Here is a 20,733-nt window from a genome sequence, read left to right as displayed (position 1 = left end):
TGTGTATGTATGTATGTATGTATGTATGTGTGTGTGTGTGTGTGTGTGTGTGTGTGTGTGTGTGTGTGTGTGTGTGTGTGTGTGTGTGTGTGTGTGTGTGTGCGTGTGCGTGCGTGTGTGTGTGTTTGTGTACTCACCTATTTGTACTTACCTATTTGTGGTTGAAGGGGTTGAGACTCAGCTCTTGGCCCCGTCTTTTCACTGACCGCTGCTGGGCCCTCTCTCCCTGCTTCATGAGCTATATCATACCTCATCTTAAAACTAGGTATGGTTCCTGCCTCCACTACATCACTTGCCAGACTATTCCACTTTCTGACAACTCTATGGCTGTGTGTACTCACCTAGTTGTACTCACTTAGTTGAGGTTGCAGGGGTCGAGTCCTAGCTCCTGGCCCCGCCTCTTCACTGGTCGCTACTAGGTCACTCCCTGAACCGTGAGCTTTATCATACCTCTGCTTGTGTGTGTGTGTGTGTGTGTGTGTGTGTGTGTGTGTGTGTGTGTGTGTGTGTGTGTGTGTGTGTGTGCGTGTGCGCGTGTGTACTCACCTATTTATGGTTGCAGGGGTCGATTCACAGCTCCTGGCCCCACCTTTTCGCTGGTCGCTACTAGATCCACTCTCTCCTTGCTCCATGAGCTTTATCGTATCTCTACTTAAAACTATGTATGAATCCTGCCTATGTGTATGTGTAGTAGTAGTATGTGTGTGTGACAAAAAACGACAAGGCGTGAAGGTAAGAGGAACTGAGGTGAGACGTGTACCTGCTGAGTAACTATCACCTCAGCCACCTTGGTTTCTACACACACACACACAGTAGACGAGTACCACCTCCAGCATCAATATCAGCATCTTCAATACCGGTATATAAGAACCCGCATCTATATCAATCACTGATACTTGCAATTATCAATGATACTTGTTGAAATTTCAAACAAATTCGTTTTTCAACGCGTTACAGTACGTCAGTGTCTGCACGGTCTCTGCCGTAAACATTAAATACTGCCTATTAATTATAGGTTAATTTAAATTAACGTAACATAAAATTAACCTACATTTACACATAGTTTACTGTTAATAATGAAATTATATAAAGGGGTTTACTAACTAGCAGCGAAACATCGCCATCCATTAAATAGTTGGAATCTACACATTTACTGTTTCACGATGCAGGGCAGGTTGTAATTATAGGCCTGCAGCTTCCTGGAGTTTACCTGGAGAGAGTTCCGGGGGTCAACGCCCCCGCGGCCCGGCCTGTGACCAGGCCTCCTGGTGGATCAGAGCCTGATCAACCAGGCTGTTGCTGCTGGCTGCACGCAAACCAACGTACGAGCCACAGCCCGGCTGGTCAGGAACCGACTTTAGGTGCTTGTCCAGTGCCAGCTTGAAGACTGCCAGGGGTCTGTTGGTAATCCCCCTTATGTATGCTGGGAGGCAGTTGAACAGTCTCGGGCCCCTGACACTTATTGTATGGTCTCTTAACGTGCTAGTGACACCCCTGCTTTTCATTGGGGGGATGTTGCATCGTCTGCCAAGTCTTTTGCAAGTTCGGTACTAGTCCCTCTAGGATTTTCCAGGTGTATATAATCATGTATCTCTCCCGCCTGCGTTCCAGGTTCAGGAACCTCAAGCGCTCCCTGTAATTGAGGTGTTTTATCTCCGTTATGCGTGCCGTGAAAGTTCTCTGTACATTTTCTAGGTCAGCAATTTCACCTGCCTTGAAAGATGCTGTTAGTGTGCAGCAATATTCCAGCCTAGATAGAACAAGTGACCTGAAAAGTGTCATCATGGGCTTGGCATCCCTAGTTTTGAAGGTTCTCATTATCCATCCTGTCATTTTTCTAGCAGATGCGATTGATACAATGTTATGGTCCCTGAAGGTGAGATCCACCGACATGATCACTCCCAGGTCTTTGACGTTGGTGTTTCGCTCTATTTTGTGGCCAGAATTTGTTTTGTACTCTGATGAAGATTTAATTTCCTCGTGTTTGCCATATCTGAGTAATTGAAATTTTTCATCGTTAAACTTCATATTGTTTTCTGCAGCCCACTGAAAGATTTGGTTGATGTCCGCCTGGAGCCTTGCAGTGTCTGCAATGGAAGACTTTGTCATGCAGAATAGGCGATTATCACCGGGATCGACTACAGATAAGCTATAGGTAAGTACTTTTCATTTATTTCTTATTCTATTTGGTAATTAATCAGTCTTCAGTTCTCCCTTTCAGGCTACGTTTCATTTGGCTTGTCGTCTCAGAGGCAAACTATACAAGAACTGTAAACTGTCACTTAATGTTAGCCAACAAACTGCAGACACTTTAGTTCGTCGGAAAAGAACACCTTTAGGGAGCCTCACAATGAATCACCGAATTTTTATATTGGTCTGAAATGGTCTTCAGGCAGATCTTACCAGCCTGCCATGCTGGAAACATAATAGACGTCCAGATACAGAGTAAAATATTTGTTGAATTAGCCTATTGGTGATCTGCGGTCATCTTGAACATGTGTATAAAGATTGAACGGATGTTCTGTATTCTCGGTTTATATTATATAAAAAAAGTCGTGAACCGAGCTAATTGTAGGGACTTCCACGCCTCTGATGGTAACTCAATGAGCTCCACACTATTCTATTCTATTCTATTCTTATGACCAGAGTCTTCGGTAAGATGGGTAAGGAAGAAGGATGGGTAAGGATGGAAATATTGGAAAACGGTGGGAGGGGGAAGTGAGGTAGGATTAGTTTAGAAGACTTAGAATCAGCTGTGTCTTCCTAGACAAAATCTAAGAAACATGACTGCGAAAGACTTCTGGGATGACGGGCCTGAACTCTGTATTATAATTAAAAAACAATTTTATGAAATATTTAAACTGATCAATAAGCAAGTGACAGAAACACTTAGTTCCTTATGGAGAGCTTTAGTAACTATAATACTCTTACAGTAGTTATTCTTACAGCTAGGCTGACTTTTTAGTGGTTATCTTAGGTAATTTACACATGCTGCTATGTATAATAACTGTAATGACCTAAATCTGCGTAACTGTACTTATGTGTACCTGTACCTAAATAAACTTATTTAAGGGGCGTGTTTCTGTAGCTTGATGATGTTTCTGTATTTTTTTTTGGGGGGGGGGGTGGCCACTGAATGATCTAATATCACAACTGACTACTCTATTTAAATCCACTATTCCATTCTACTCCATACTCATATGCTACCCTGGATAGCGTAATCTCCGTGGTAGATAGGTCCGGGTCTCCTTCCAGGTGCACAACATTTGCTACAAGCTCTTAGAGAATTGCACGCCAAGAGGAAGAGTTCATAGGCCCTCCTTGTTCAGTATTCGTATTCAGGAACTGGTCCGACTTCTCTTCCCGGAGAATACGATGTTACTTAACTATGCTGGCGACCTTGCCCTTGTTGTGACAGGGCACAGCAAGTTTTGTACCTAATAGCTGCCTCCGGCAGAGCTCAACGTGCTGCCATTCGTCGTCTTCGTCTGGGCTAACTGTGAAATCGAACGGTGTGAGCACTGCCACTAGGACGTACAGCAACCTCAGATCACCTATCAGTGTAGGCGACTGCGACTTGCTTCTACCGCTCGACCAAGTTTACCAAAGCTGTGGCCGCAAGGAATCTAATTAAGCTGGTGTCTACCTGTAGAGCATTCCGGGGATCAACGCCCCCGCGGCCCGGTCCAAGACCAGGCCTCCCGGTGGATCAGGGCCTGATCAGCGAGGCTGTTACTGCTGGCCGCACGCAATACAACATACGAACCACAGCCTGGCTGATCCGGCACCGTCTTTAGGCATCTGTCCAGCTCCCTCTTGAAGACAACCAGGGGTCTTCCGGTAATGCCCCTTATTGCTGGTGGGAGGCTGTTGAAAAGTTTTGGGCCCCGGACACTTATTGCGTTTTCTCTTAGTGTACCAGTGACGCCCCTACTTTTCACTGGGGTATGTTGCATCGCCTGCCAACTCTTTTGCTTTCGTATGGAGTGATTGCTGTGTGCATATTAGGGACCAGTCCCTCCAGAATCTTGCAGGTGCAGATTATGATATATCTCTCTCGCCTGCGCTCTAGTGAGTACAAGTCAAGTGCTTCCAGGCGCTCCCAGTATTTAAGGTGTTTGATGGAACTTATACGTGCAGTAAAGGTTCTCTGTACATTCTCTAGTTCTGCAATTTCACCTGCCTTGAATGGAGATGTTGATGTACAGCAGTATTCCAGCCTAGAGAGAACAAGTGATTTAAAAAGGATCATCATTGGCTTAGCATCTCTTGTCTTGAATGTTGTCATTATCCATCCTATCAGTTTCCTCGCAGATGTTATAGTGGCACTGTTGTGATCCTTGAAGGTGAGGTCTACTCACGAGGCGTCCACCAGTTCGTTGAACTATTTTCTCTCACACTTTTCAAGGTTCCCCTGCGACCACCTTCGATTGTCATTCACCTACAGATGATCAGACCACGAGTCTCCCGGATGTTCTGGGCACAGCTACAATGGAGCAGACTTAACGCAGCAGTGTCTTCATGCGTAGTAACTACAACAAACTTCCAAATATCTCCTTCAGGTGTCTCAGAAGGGTCATCGTACGATCAAGACCTGTCTCTCTCAAATATATATATATATATATATATATATATATATATATATATATATATATATATATATATATATATATATATATATATATATATGTCGTGCCGAATAGGTAAAACTGATCATATATATAATGTAAAAATTAATAATTTTGCACCAAAAGAATCTTAGAAAATTTACCTAACCTTATTCTAACAAGCCCATTTTAATTTAGGCTTATCCAGCTATAAATATTTTAGATCTACAAGTTTACAATAATTTATTAATCAAACACAATGAAATATATTTTTTCCCTTAGATTCAGAATGATTTTTGCGAAATTATTGCATACACAAATTTTCGTTTGCCTTATTCGGCAAGAAGAGCGTTGTTATTTAAGCCAAAATCGTAAGCTTTACCTATTCGGCACGACATATATAGAAACATTGGGCGTGTTTCTCTACACTAGCACGTTAAGAGACCATACAATAAGTGTCAGGGGCCCGAGACTGTTCAACTGCCTCCCACCACACATAAGGGGGATTACCAACAGACCCCTGGCAGTCTTCAAGCTGGCACTGGACAAGCACCTAAAGTCAGTTCCTGATCAGCCGGGCTGTGGCTCGTACGTTGGTTTGCGTGCAGCCAGCAGCAACAGCCTGGTTGATCAGGCTCTGATCCACCAGGAGGCCTGGTCACAGACCGGGCCGCGGGGGCGTTGACCCCCGGAACTCTCTCCAGGTAAACCTGTTGTCTATGTTCAGTCATCAGTAAAATGGGTACCTGGGTGTTAGTCGACCGGTGTGGGTCGCATCCTGGGACACTGACCTAATTTGCCCGAAATGCTCTGCATAACAAGCGGCTTTCTATATATTAGTATGTCATTGATGTCAGCTAGGACTGTATACCACGTACGTGTACTTGTAGTAAATAAAGATATTATTTTATTATTATATACAGTATATATAAAGTACATACAGGCTGTACACAAAGAACTGCCACTTCATGGCTGCGGTAGAAAGCATTTGAGAACCACAGCTGTTCATCCCACACCGAGGTAAAAGACATAAAACCTTCAGTCCTAACATCCAGTCCCAGGTGAAAAATATATTAAAATAAAAACTTGGATCTCGTGAAGAGTAAACACAACGAAAACAGTCAAATTTTATTGTGCAATTTTTATATTTTTTTTCACTAAAACTAATCGGACAATCTAACTTTGTTTTAAAGTTTATGTTATATAAAATTATATTTTTGGATAACTTTCTAAGTACCTACATTACTAAACATTACTGTGTTCCCTGGGCTGCCTATTCTTCAGGCGATTCAGAAACTCCAAAAGAGTCACTTCTGGGCCGTACTGAGCAGGTACAGTTATGTGAATTGGATCTATCTATCATGGGCCAGTAGACCTACATAGTGTTTCACTGTTCTTATGTCCAGAGACTCCAGGAGCAGACGATCTCTCTGTGTTTGATGAAGACCCAGCACAATCAGCGCTGAATGCGAAAGATGATATGTGAGTAATCAGATATTTTGTGTGGTAGCGCACTATGGTAGGTTGAGACTGCAACAAATGAGGGTGCAGGCATGGTAGCAAAGCATATGACGGCAGTTAGAAGTGCTGTGAAAATACTACCTGACTCCAGCAGGTATCCTTGGATCACGTGATCTGGAAAAACAACATCTGCGTATCCCACTCCGTTGAAGGGTTTAGATATATTAATGTACACGGCAATAGCACGTGAGATTAAAGCTAGCTGCAATAGTTGCTAGTTAATATATTGCAATTATTATGTTGGCCACCTGGCAACACTTTGTAGATTGATTAGATATAATGTGAAGAATTATGGTAACTGTATGAGGATGCAACTTCCACTTAAATGTTCAATAGGGAACCATGTAAAAATATTATTTTTCCTGCTCAGCTGCTCTGATTAACGGTGCTTATGAGTCAGTTGCAAAATTTAGGATTATATTATTCGATATTCTCTGAGCCAGGAAGGAGAATTGAGACGGGCACCAACTGTGAGAGTTGGTGCAAGTCAGTTGGCAATGCAATTATTGACGTTGTGAGTGTTGTGTGTGTGTGTGTGTGTGTGTGTTCGCTTATATATGGTTGCATAGGTCGATTCTCATCTTGGTTCTGTCTCTTAATTTGTCACTCTTCAGGTTCACTTCCTCATCTTCATGGGCCCTAGCGTACCTGTTCTTAAAACTAAGTATGAAGTCTACTTCCACCATTTCCTCACCAAGGCCATTTCACTTCCCGACTATACTGACACAACTGTGCCTTAACTTCCAATATTTTTATCCCATTTCTCGCCTCTCAAACAGCCTATTCCTGTTTACCGTATCGATTACCTTAATATTTTGTATGTTGTTATTATGTTCTCCCTGATTCTTCTGTCCTCCAATGTCGATAGGTCCAATTCCATTAGCCTCTCCTCGTAGCTCATGTTGCAAAGTACTGTACTCTCTCTTGCTTTTTAACATGTTTTTTTCAGGTATTGGTTTCATGCTGGTTCTGCATATTCCATGATGGGCCTAACTTATGTTGTATGAAGGGCCCGAATAATTTTTTGTTGTTAGTCACTTTTTATTGTGTGTGCAATTAGTGTATATTCCAATTAATCTTTTGCAAGTACCAAAACTATCTTTTGCTAACTAGTACCAACTACCTCATTTTTTTTTTTTTTTTTTTTTTAATTTTTATTGTGCAATAAACTGCTCAACTTATTTAATATTACAAATCAGATCTTACTCCTAAACCAATATTATTTCATAGTGACTATCTGTCCATTTAACTTGTTTACCATTACTCAATTGTAGTCCCTTATATATTTTTTTGTCCTTTATTTTAGCTCTATATAACTACCTTAGATCATATATTCGCAATTGTTAAACTAATCAAGGTGCTATTCTCAGGTGCTAAAGTTAATAAGTTCACTATTTTGCCATTATACTCCAAAGCTCATTTATTTGACTACCACTTTATTGTTCACCACAACTTATATTAGTCCCTTTTATATTATAATTTTATATTATAATTCTAACTTTAAAGAATTACCTTTAAAGTACTACCTACTATCATATTCCCAAGCTCCATTATTTGATCATCACTTTATTTGTTCACCACAAATTATTTTAGTCCCTTTTATATTGTCTCCTTTATTTTAGCTTTAAAAAACTACCTTAGCTCATTATTTTTTTACATTTGTTAAATAATTCAGGTGCTATTTTTTTAGCTTTAGAATATTTACTTTATTTTTTACTTATTTCTAACTATAGATTCACTACAAATCTTATGATTACAAGCATTGATCCTGATACCAACCTCTTATTTAATGACTTAAATGATTCAAACAGTTACTGTAATTACTACACAGCAGAACAATCAAAAGCACTTCTCAGAGCCAACAACAACATAACTATCTTTAACTACAATATCAGATCTTTAAGCAAGCATTATGATGACCTCCTAGCATTACTAAATTCCTTGCATGCCAATATGTCCATCATTACACTAACTGAAACCTGGCTAAAGCCTGATACTACAGATGTCTATGCCATTCCTGGTTACACAGCCATACACAACTGTAGGCCAGACCAACAAGGGGGTGGCACAGCTATATACTACTCAGACCAACTAGAATGTATCACTAATACTTGCACAAGGGATGAACATGGGGAATATATAATAGCTAAATTCAAATCCAAATACCTACAAAAACCTCCCACAGTGATAAACATCTACAGAATTCCACAATCAAACATTAGCCAATTTAGTCAAGACCTAGGAAGTATGATAACTGATGCACGCATGAACAAAGATCACTTACTACTCTCAGGTGACTTCAATATAAATCTCCTGCAAGACCAGGACCCACACGTTACTGAATTCACAAACACAATGAGTAACTGCATGTTGCTACCAACAGTAACAAAACCTACAAGAGTTACAGAGACTAGTGTTTCCCTACTTGACCACATCTGGACCAACACCATATCCCCTTTAAAATCAGGCATAATTACAGATAATACCACAGACCACTACCCTACTTTCCTCATAACAACTCTTGGTAAAATACCCCAAGACACTACTAAAGTCACCTTCAGACTTCACAATGAGGCAGCCATTAATAACTTCACAACAGCAGTAACAAACATTGACTGGCACACTGAGCTAGAAATTATTTATTTTTTTTTTATTATCACACTGGCCGATTCCCACCAAGGCAGGGTGGCCCGAAAAAGAAAAACTTTCACCATCATTCACTCCATCACTGTCTTGCCAGAAGGGTGCTTTACACTACAGTTTTTAAACTGCAACATTAACACCCCTCCTTCAGAGTGCAGGCACTGTACTTCCCATCTCCAGGACTCAAGTCCGGCCTGCCGGTTTCCCTGAATCCCTTCATAAATGTTACTTTGCTCACACTCCAACAGCACGTCAAGTATTAAAAACCATTTGTCTCCATTCACTCCTATCAAACACGCTCACGCATGCCTGCTGGAAGTCCAAGCCCCTCGCACACAAAACCTCCTTTACCCCCTCCCTCCAACCCTTCCTAGGCCTACCCCTACCCCGCCTTCCTTCCACTACAGACTGATACACTCTTGAAGTTATTCTGTTTCGCTCCATTCTCTCTACATGTCCGAACCACCTCAACAACCCTTCCTCAGCCCTCTGGACAACAGTTTTGGTAATCCCGCACCTCCTCCTAACTTCCAAACTACGAATTCTCTGCATTATATTCACACCACACATTGCCCTCAGACATGACATCTCCACTGCCTCCAGCCTTCTCCTCGCTGCAACATTCATCACCCATGCTTCACACCCATATAAGAGCGTTGGTAAAACTATACTCTCATACATTCCCCTCTTTGCCTCCAAGGACAAAGTTCTCTGTCTCCACAGACTCCTAAGTGCACCACTCACTCTTTTTCCCTCATCAATTCTATGATTCACCTCATCTTTCATAGACCCATCCGCTGACACGTCCACTCCCAAATATCTGAATACGTTCACCTCCTCCATACTCTCTCCCTCCAATCTGATATTCAATCTTTCATCACCTAATCTTTTTGTTATCCTCATAACCTTACTCTTTCCTGTATTCACCTTTAATTTTCTTCTTTTGCACACCCTACCAAATTCATCCACCAATCTCTGCAGCTTCTCTTCAGAATCTCCCAAGAGCACAGTGTCATCAGCAAAGAGCAGCTGTGACAACTCCCACCCTGTGTGTGATTCTTTATCTTTTAACTCCACGCCTCTTGCCAAGACCCTCGCATTTACTTCTCTTACAACCCCATCTATAAATATATTAAACAACCACGGTGACATCACACATCCTTGTCTAAGGCCTACTTTTACTGGGAAAAAATTTCCCTCTTTTCTACATACTCTAACTTGAGCCTCACTATCCTCGTAAAAACTCTTCACTGCTTTCAGTAACCTACCTCCTACACCATACACTTGCAACATCTGCCACATTGCCCCCCTATCCACCCTGTCATACGCCTTTTCCAAATCCATAAATGCCACAAAGACCTCTTTAGCCTTATCTAAATACTGTTCACTTATATGTTTCACTGTAAACACCTGGTCCACACACCCCCTACCTTTCCTAAAGCCTCCTTGTTCATCTGCTATCCTATTCTCCGTCTTACTCTTAATTCTTTCAATTATAACTCTACCATACACTTTACCAGGTACACTCAACAGACTTATCCCCCTATAATTTTTGCACTCTCTTTTATCCCCTTTGCCTTTATACAAAGGAACTATGCATGCTCTCTGCCAATCCCTAGGTACCTTACCCTCTTCCATACATTTATTAAATAATTGCACCAACCACTCCAAAACTATATCCCCACCTGCTTTTAACATTTCTATCTTTATCCCATCAATCCCGGCTGCCTTACCCCCTTTCATTTTACCTACTGCCTCACGAACTTCCCCCACACTCACAACTGGCTCTTCCTCACTCCTACAAGATGTTATTCCTCCTTGCCCTATACACGAAATCACAGCTTCCCTATCTTCATCAACATTTAACAATTCCTCAAAATATTCCCTCCATCTTCCCAATACCTCTAACTCTCCATTTAATAACTCTCCTCTCCTATTTTTAACTGACAAATCCATTTGTTCTCTAGGCTTCCTTAACTTGTTAATCTCACTCCAAAACTTTTTCTTATTTTCAACAAAATTTGTTGATAACAGCTCACCCACTCTCTCATTTGCTCTCTTTTTACATTGCTTCACCACTCTCTTAACCTCTCTCTTTTTCTCCATATACTCTTCCCTCCTTGCATCACTTCTACTTTGTAAAAACTTCTCATATGCTAACTTTTTCTCCCTTACTACTCTCTTTACATCATCATTCCACCAATCGCTCCTCTTCCCTCCTGCACCCACTTTCCTGTAACCACAAACTTCTGCTGAACACTCTAACACTACATTTTTAAACCTACCCCATTCCTCTTCGACCCCATTGCCTATGCTCTCATTAGCCCATCTATCCTCCAATAGCTGTTTATATCTTACCCTAACTGCCTCCTCTTTTAGTTTATAAACCTTCACCTCTCTCTTCCCTGATGCTTCTATTCTCCTTGTATCCCATCTACCTTTTACTCTCAGTGTAGCTACAACTAGAAAGTGATCTGATATATCTGTGGCCCCTCGATAAACATGTACATCCTGAAGTCTACTCAACAGTCTTTTATCTACTAATACATAATCCAACAAACTACTGTCATTTCGCCCTACATCATATCGTGTATACTTATTTATCCTCTTTTTCTTAAAATATGTATTACCTATAACTAAACCCCTTTCTATACAAAGTTCAATCAAAGGGCTCCCATTATCATTTACACCTGGCACCCCAAACTTACCTACCACACCCTCTCTAAAAGTTTCTCCTACTTTAGCATTCAGGTCCCCTACCACAATTACTCTCTCACTTGGTTCAAAGGCTCCTATACATTCACTTAACATCTCCCAAAATCTCTCTCTCTCCTCTGCATTCCTCTCTTCTCCAGGTGCATACACGCTTATTATGACCCACTTCTCGCATCCAACCTTTACTTTAATCCACATAATTCTCGAATTTACACATTCATATTCTCTTTTCTCCTTCCATAACTGATCATTTAACATTACTGCTACCCCTTCCTTTGCTCTAACTCTCTCAGATACTCCAGATTTAATCCCATTTATTTCCCCCCACTGAAACTCTCCTACCCCCTTCAGCTTTGTTTCGCTTAGAGCCAGGACATCCAACTTCTTTTCATTCATAACATCAGCAATCATCTGTTTCTTGTCATCCACACTACATCCACGCACATTTAAACAACCCAGTTTTATAAAGTTTTTCTTCTTCTCTTTTTTAGTAAATGTATACAGGAGAAGGGGTTACTAGCCCATTGCTCCCGGCATTTTAGTCGCCTCATACGACACGCATGGCTTACGGAGGAAAGATTCTTTTCCACTTCCCCATGGACAATAGAAGAAATAAAAAAGAACAAGAGCTATTTAGAATAAGGAGAAAAACCTAGATGTATGTATATATATATATGCATGTGCGTGTCTGTGAAGTGTGACCAAAGTGTAAGTAGGAGTAGCAAGATATCCCTGTTATCTAGTGTGTTTATGAGACAGAAAAAGAAAACCAGCAATCCTACCATCATGCAAAACAGTTACAGGTTTTTGTTTCACAGTCATCTGGCAGGACGGTAGTACTTCCCTGGGTGGTTGCTGTCTACCAACCTACTACCTATTGAGCTAGAAATCTATACAGATATTGACGAATGTTTTAATAATTTTCTAAAAAAGACCCAATACCTTTATAACAAGCACTGCCCTAAAAAAACTAAACAGATGACAGCTAAGAGACTGAACAGTCCCTGGCTAACACCCAGCATTCTCAAATCCATAAATACAAAACACCGATATGAAAAACAGTACAGAATGGGTCACATAACCAGAGACCAAACAAAACGTTACTCGTCAATCCTAACCAGCCTGATAAGAAGGGCAAAAAAATTGTATTATGAGAACAGATTATCCAACTTACGAGGTGATATAAAAAAGACCTGGAAGACCCTATCAGAAATTCTGGGAACAAAAAAAGATATCACGACATAGCGAAATAAAATTAGCAAAATCAGATGAACCCCAACTCCCACCAACAGAAACAGCAAACAGACTCAATGATTTCTTCTCCACTATAGGTCAAAACCTTGCCAATAATATCCCAAGCTCAGATACCCCACCAAATGACTACCTCACTGGCAACTACCCGAACACACTGTTCCTAGCTCCGACTAACCCATACGAAGTCTCCCTTATTATCAACGCACTGAAAAACAAGGCAGGAGATTTAAATACCTTACCACCCTTTATATACAAAAAAGCGTCACAAGTACTATCACCAATCATTGCAACACTCTTTAACAAATCCATTGAATCCTCCACCTTCCCTACAGTTCTCAAATTAGCAAGGGTCACCCCGATCCATAAAGGTGGAGACCAGAGTTGAATAACTATAGGCCAATATCCAATTTACACCCTCTCTCAAAAATCTTCGAAAAATTAATTCATAAACGAATCTACTCCTACCTCATCTCCCATAACATTCTCAACCCCTGCCAATTTGGATTCAGGCCTAATAAAAATACTAATGATGCTATTATACACATGCTAGAACATATATACACTGCAATAGAGAAAAAAGAAGTCCCACTGGGGATCTTCATTGACTTACGTAAAGCTTTTAATACAGTTGACCATGACTTGCTCCACGTGAAATTGTCACACTATGGTATTAGAGGGCACTCCCTCAACTACCTCAAGTCTTACCTCAGCAACAGAAGCCAATATGTGTACGCAAATGGGGCAAGCTCTTCCGCACAACCAATTACAGTTGGTGTCCCACAGGGAAGTGTCCTTGGCCCTCTTCTCTTTCTCCTATACATAAATGACCTACCAAATGCTTCGAAGCAATTACTCAAACCCACACTTTTTGCAGATGACACTACATACGTCTTCTCTCACCCGAGCCCAGTCACGCTAGCCAATACTGTAAACACCGAATTACAGAAAATATCTACCTGGATGAGGACTAACAAACTTACACTAAACATTGACAAAACCTACTTCATTCAGTTTGGTAGCAGAGCTACAGATGTACCTCTTAACATAACGATAAACGGATCACCTATCACAAAGCTAACAGAGGGAAAATTCTTAGGAATCCACCTCGATAATAGACTCAAATTTCATACACATATACAACAAATTTCTAAGAAAATTTCCAAGACTGTAGGCATACTATCGAAGATACGGTACTATGTTCCACAGTCAGCCCTCCTGGCCCTTTATCACTCTCTTATTTACCCCTATCTCACCTATGGAATTTGTGCATGGGGCTCAACAACAACTAACCATCTCAGACCACTAATTACCCAACAAAAGGCTGCAGTTAGAATGATAACAAATTCTCACTACAGGCAGCACACTCCACCAATATTCAAAACACTCAACCTACTCAACATACAAAACATCCATACTTATTATTGCACTTATTACATACATAGAACACTTAACTCTGATATTAACCCTCCCCTCAAACATCTCCTTGCCAACCTCAACAGAACACATGACCATAATACAAGGCACAGATCACTCTTTGATGTTCCTCGTGTCCATCTCACGCTATGCAAAAACTCAATGCACATAAAAGGCCCTAAAATCTGGAATTCATTACCTTTAAATATAAAAGAAACACTACCTGTTTATAAATTCAAGTCTCTTCTCAAAGTTCATGACAGTGTCTTCCATTGCAGACACTGCAAGGCTCCAGGCGGACATCAACCAAATCTTTCAGTGGGCTGCAGAAAACAATATGAAGTTCAACGATGAGAAATTTCAATTACTCAGATATGGTAAACATGAGGAAATTAAATCTTCATCAGAGTACAAAACAAATTCTGGCCACAAAATAGAGCGAAACACCAACGTCAAAGACCTGGGAGTGATTATGTCGGAGGATCTCACCTTCAAGGACCATAACATTGTATCAATCGCATCTGCTAGAAAAATGACAGGATGGATAATGAGAACCTTCAAAACTAGGGAGGCCAAGCCCATGATGACACTCTTCAGGTCACTTGTTCTATCTAGGCTGGAATATTGCTGCACTCTAACAGCACCTTTCAAGGCAGGTGAAATTGCCGACCTAGAAAATGTACAGAGAACTTTCACGGCGCGCATAACGGAGATAAAACACCTCAATTACTGGGAGCGCTTGAGGTTTCTAAACCTGTATTCCCTGGAACGCAGGAGGGAGAGATACATGATTATATACACCTGGAAAATCCTAGAGGGACTAGTACCGAACTTGCACACGAAAATCACTCACTACGAAAGCAAAAGACTTGGCAGACGATGCACCATCCCCCCAATGAAAAGCAGGGGTGTCACTAGCACGTTAAGAGACCATACAATAAGTGTCAGGGGCCCGAGACTGTTCAACTGCCTCCCAGCACACATAAGGGGGATTACCAACAGACCCCTGGCAGTCTTCAAGCTGGCACTGGACAAGCACCTAAAGTCAGTTCCTGATCAGCCGGGCTGTGGCTCGTACGTTGGTTTGCGTGCAGCCAGCAGCAACAGCCTGGTTGATCAGGCGCTGATCCACCAGGAGGCCTGGTCACAGACCGGGCCGCGGGGGCGTTGACCCCCGAAACTCTCTCCAGGTAAACTCCAGGTAAACTCACTCAAAACCAAATAAATACTGAATAACTGAACCATATAAATTGTATATCCTAAATGTTACTCACAATTATATCACACAAATGTTAAACCTAACTTTGTTATTTTTTTAAATACACTACCTAACAGAATACTCCATTCTACTGAATGAACAGCAATGCATGCAACCATAGGACCTGTCTTTGTAATACTCATTTGTATTTTATAGTTATCTGTTTACAAGAATGTCTTATCACTGATTTCATCATTGCTTAGCTAATCTTAAGTTAATTGTAAGCCAGCCCGTAATGCTATGCATATAAGTGGCTTTGGCATGCTGCTCTTACCTGTATTTTTTGTACCTCTGTTTGTATGCTAAAATTTCTAAATAAATAAATAAATAAATTCCTGAAGGCTACTCTTAGATTTGCCAAATGAGCATTGGCTGCAGAGGTTAATCGACTTATGTAAGCCTCTGGTGTTATACTGGGCACTAAGCTTACCCCTAGGTCTCTCTCTTTGAGTGAAATCTGTATCCACTGTCCCCTTCACGACCTTACATTTACTTGAGTTGAATTCAATCAACCACTTATCTGATCACTCTTGAAATTGGTTCAGAGTTCTTTGGAGCTTTGCCTTGTCATCTGTTTTTATTCTCCTCATTCGTTTTACATCATCAGTAAACAGGGATATATCTGAATCAATTCCATCTGGAATGTCATTCTCATAAACCAGAAACAATACCGGTCCTCATACCAAACCACGCGGAACCCTGCTAGTTGCTCTTCCCCATTCTGACGTTTCTTTCACGGCATCACTTTGCTTCCTTCCCCCAAGACTCCCTTTGATCCACCGGAGTATGTTCCATGTTGTTTAAGCCTAAATTTTAAGTTTTTGGCCTAATCTCTTGTAGGGTTCCGTATCAAACGTTTTCTTGCAGTTCATGACCGCATAATCACAAGCACCCAGAGGGCTCTTATATTCTATTTCACCTGTCATATGTACCTGCGACAAGCACTAGGTTGAGTCTTCCTGGGTTGTCCATCTTCTTAACCTCCCTTGTCATGTGTTTAACGTGCTCTTTCAGAAAGGTTTCTCTCATCATCTCTATCAACTTAGCCCTCCACGTTCCTTGTTTCCCATGTGGGTCCCAGTGTTTCCAGTCTACTCTCTATGGCTGAAATGTCCCATTATAAGTAGCTTTGTTTTAGCCCTAAATGCACTCCTGACTGTTCTGCTTCTGTGATGTCAGTCATCACTCGGTTGTTGCCCTCATATTCTTGCTTCAGTTTCCTTATTATTAGGTGGCGGGTTGTATATCACTGCAGCTACTACTGTGAGTCCACCAGTTTTAGTTGAGCACACCATGAAATCGTTTTTCTCTAGACTGTTTATTCCTCTCTCACCTCTTCAAAACTCCATTGATTTCTGTTTAATAGTAGCGCTCCTACTTCCCTCCTATTTCTTCCGTCTTTCCTTAACACTTGGTATTCTTCTGGAAATATAACATCGGACATCATTTCTGTCAACTTTATGTCAGTGGCAGTTACGTCGGGCGGTGTTTGCTACGGGAGAATCGTCCAATCTAAAAATTCACAATCTGCTCTATCACGTCTTCCCTTCTGTGTACTCCATTATCTATATAATCTCCGTTCCTCTTCCTATCTCCTACCTGGACCACCTTCGGCCTTCTGGAGTTCATGGATCATCAATGATCTTCCTATTTTTTCCTCTCATTATCTCTCCTTCCAGAGATCTTAATGTAGGCATAGAGTTATTGAACAACTTCAGAACAAGTGATCGTGATATGCAATAAACCAGAAGTGCTACTGACATTTGATCCTGCAAGGCTTAATGTATAAAAAGTTCTGCGAACTTCAGATTATCGCATGAACAACAATATTTAAATGCTTCAAATTTCTTCCGAAAAAAAGAAAACTGGGACATACACAGGCCAGTAATTAAATGCATAATTAAATTTTAAGTGTGGGTACACCAGAGCTTCTTATGAAAAGATTAGATTATCTTTGTGACTCTCAAATGTAAGAATATAAAAGAAATTCTAGGGACAAAAATCCTTCTTTGGCGTGCTTAGTCGTCATGCTGTACCTGGATTGATATTAAAACGTCAAGGTGTTACCTGCAAAGGTCTCCTCAGACGCAAGGACAAACAGTTATATATGGAAGTGCTCCACCTCACCAAAATAATAATACATAATGATTGTAATAATAATATTATGATACATTACCTCCATTATGAATTTATACATTGTATAAATTCTTCATGAAAGTAATGTATGCATTCAATAATAATAATAATAATAATAATAATAATAATAATAATAATAATAATAATAATAATAATAATAATAATATTATTATTATTATTATTATTATTATTATTATTATTATTCCAGGCATACATTACTTTCATTATGAATTTATAAATTCATAATGGAAGTAATGTATGTACAGCCTGTAATGAATGATTTATAAATATTTATACATGTACATGTATTTGACAGTTGAAATGGAGTACTAAGGTTTTGTGAACAATTTATTTAAAAAAAAAAGGTTCGTCAAGATTATTATTATTATAATCAAAAAGAAGCGCTAAGCCACAAGGGCTATACAGCGCTGCAGGTTCGTCAAGAGAAGGATGGAAGATATTTTAACTTACTACAACCATCACCAAATTTTAAAGGAATTGGATCTGTTACTCTTCCTACAAACGACCCTAAACCCCAATGGGAACAAGTCACGTTAATTTTTTAGGGTTATCCTAGGTAATAATCTACACATATGCTGTTACATATGACAAATTATATAACTATTTATGTGTACCTGTACCTGAATAAACTTACTAACTTAAGAATACACAAAAAAGAGGAGCACTGCAGCAGGCCTACTGGCCCATACAATAGCCTCCCATATTCCCTCTCCCCGTACCCCCAGAAGCTATATGCCCCCCACGGTCTTAACGCTCACCACATAAACATAACTATAATAATAATAAGTGTCACTAACTGGTTTAATACTTAATATTTTCTCCAGCTAGTGCAAGAACGTACAATAATTAACAGATGGAGGTACGAAGAAGTGTTGGCTGAGGCTGTGCTGTCGTCTGTTTGTGTACGACCTCACCCAGGACACTGTAAGTCACCTTTATATTCTACTTTCTACTTACATACCGTATCCACGTTGTTGTCTACATGGTGGGTAATGCTTGTATCGTCCTAGCTCACTGTAAGCTTTGACTATTTTTAATAATCGATGAATGGTTGGCTGGGTGGAGGTGTATTACCCTCTGTAGGAGGCTCTTGTGTCACTCACTTCGTCTTATGTCTCTAGTTTTCGCCCGTGCAATAATCTTGTTTAATGGTGTTACCCGGGGATTTATTGATTGTTGAAATTGGAAAATATATTGGATGTTTTCTTGTGGTTTTCATTAGGTGTTATACTACGTCAGTTGTTAAATTGATAATAGATATTGATAATAATGGTTGGTGATATAATGCCAAATTTACGCTCGGAAATTGGTACATGGTTTGATGGAGTTATCAATATTGTCTTTTTAGAGGCATTTAGTAATAAACTTTGTGTCGTAGCTTCACTAAGAGGTGCATATATACGGTAGATTTATTTATCATGACTATAAATTGAAGGATGAAGCTGGTGAAGAATATATTTTGTAATTCATTATCATGCAGTAATTAAAGGTCTTCATATTTTAACTCACAAATTTATTTTTAAAAGGATCTTACACTAAGAGATTATACTATAATTTTTGTTTTAAGTATGTGTACGTATATTTAAAGTATTAGTTTTCACAAGGGAGCTGAATATTGACTCAGTCTTAGCAGTTCCTTAGAAGACAAAATGTGTTAGAATATTGGTGTATCTGGTGAGTGTAGGCAGTCTATTGGTGAGGAGTGAGAGTGAGGCCAATGTGTCTCACCAGTTCACTCACCATCACCCACTCATCAACTAGACCACCTCCAGCAAACACTCTCACACACCCCAGTAAGTCTACTCCTTGTATTTGCATTGAAACATACCTCATTTGTGTTTTCACTTATTTGCTAGCTTATGCTATTTTCTTACTCTTATTATGAGGTTTCTTATTTTTTTTTATATGTGCCAAGTTTTACCTTTACGATTTTCAGTGTATATATTTTTTGTGGTGATCAATATTCACTCACATAAGCTATGTTAATATGTTAGAGTTTCTTCTTAGGGAATCATAGTGGAAATAAAGCATTCTCTGTGGCTTTGTTGGGTTGTACCTCAGTGTGTAGTAATAACTCATTCGGCTCACAACTGAAAGTGCCAGGGTTGAATCCTGTATAACGTGGAACACATGGGTAACTTGTAATACCTGCTGCCGTTACCTAACAATAAATAGATACCTGGGAGTTAGTAGACTTGTGGGTCACATTTTGGAGAACCTAAAAAAAAAAAAATGAGTCCAAGGGAAATAAAGCCACACTGGCTTTCTTGAGCTATTCTGGGTTATTAACCATCTGAGGTTACTGATAATAAAGTTTTCATCTTCACCCTAGGTTATATAAGTAATTTATCACAGTTGTATGCCTATAATATACTGTGTATAACTATGTGCTTATTGCCAGTGCTGTATAATTTTTAAACAGCAGTCTAAAAAACTAAATTTAATCAAAATATAACATGCATACATATGTATATATACTGCTTAAATTTGACTTGAAATGCAGTTATGTTTATCATGCTGAATTCTTTCTGTATGATATATCACAAATTTGTTATTCAAAGTTTTACTCAGCATGTTTTGAGAATTACTCTTAATATAATGAAATTTTAGTTATCTATTTTCATATTATACTATAAATGACTTAAATTTTACTACCCATTGTAATCCCAGTTTGTTCAGTCTGAATTTAGTAATAGTTTAATCTCTGTCTTACTAATACACGTATACCGGAGACCCCAATGGAAATAAGGTGGTAAATTACACATGTGTAACTCTTGGGTATCTTTATTGAGGAAACGTTTTGCCACACAGTGGCTTCATCAGTCCATACAAAGGATAAACATCGATTCAAGGTTGAGGGACTGATTACCTCATTCTCCTCCTGTTCTTCAAGTTTATCCTTTGTATGGACTGATGAAGCCACTGTGTGGCGAAACGTTTCCTCAGTAAAGATACCCAAGAGTTGCACATGTGTCTAATTTAACAACGTATCGGTTCTTTGAACCATTCATCTACAAATAAGGTGGTATTTGACTTTATTGGGTTAAGCAAGTAAGTAAGTTTATTCATGTATACACAAATACAGTTACATGGAATTATCATACATAGCAGCATATGTGTAGAGAACCTGGGATAACCCAAAAAAGTCAGACAGAGTGGCTTATT

The 20,733-nt window shown here is 39.8% G+C and overlaps 2 protein-coding genes across 5 annotated transcripts in view; one reads left to right on the top strand and one right to left on the bottom strand.

The window, feature by feature from the left end:
• LOC128688995 (oxidized purine nucleoside triphosphate hydrolase) overlaps positions 1-18,649 on the bottom strand; it is a 53,947-nt gene extending 35,298 nt beyond the window's left edge. Inside the window, exon 1 of one of the 3 annotated variants that reach the window (XM_070087346.1) lies at positions 18,530-18,649. The gene's annotated coding sequence lies outside the window, so the exon portion shown is untranslated. Of the gene's footprint in view, positions 1-18,525 lie in introns of all 3 variants that reach the window. The other 2 variants (XM_070087347.1, XM_070087343.1) reach the window with 2 other exon arrangements.
• The window catches only part of Hmgs (hydroxymethylglutaryl-CoA synthase), a 43,511-nt gene continuing 41,118 nt past the window's right edge, over positions 18,341-20,733 (top strand). Inside the window, exon 1 of one of the 2 annotated variants that reach the window (XM_070087342.1) lies at positions 18,341-18,492. The gene's annotated coding sequence lies outside the window, so the exon portion shown is untranslated. Of the gene's footprint in view, positions 18,493-19,205; positions 19,362-20,733 lie in introns of those variants that run through there. The other variant, XM_070087341.1, reaches the window with a different exon arrangement.

Source organism: Cherax quadricarinatus, chromosome 21, assembly GCF_038502225.1.
Source record: "Cherax quadricarinatus isolate ZL_2023a chromosome 21, ASM3850222v1, whole genome shotgun sequence".
NCBI lineage: Eukaryota > Metazoa > Arthropoda > Malacostraca > Decapoda > Parastacidae > Cherax > Cherax quadricarinatus.
This window is presented reverse-complemented; position numbering and strand designations above follow the sequence as displayed.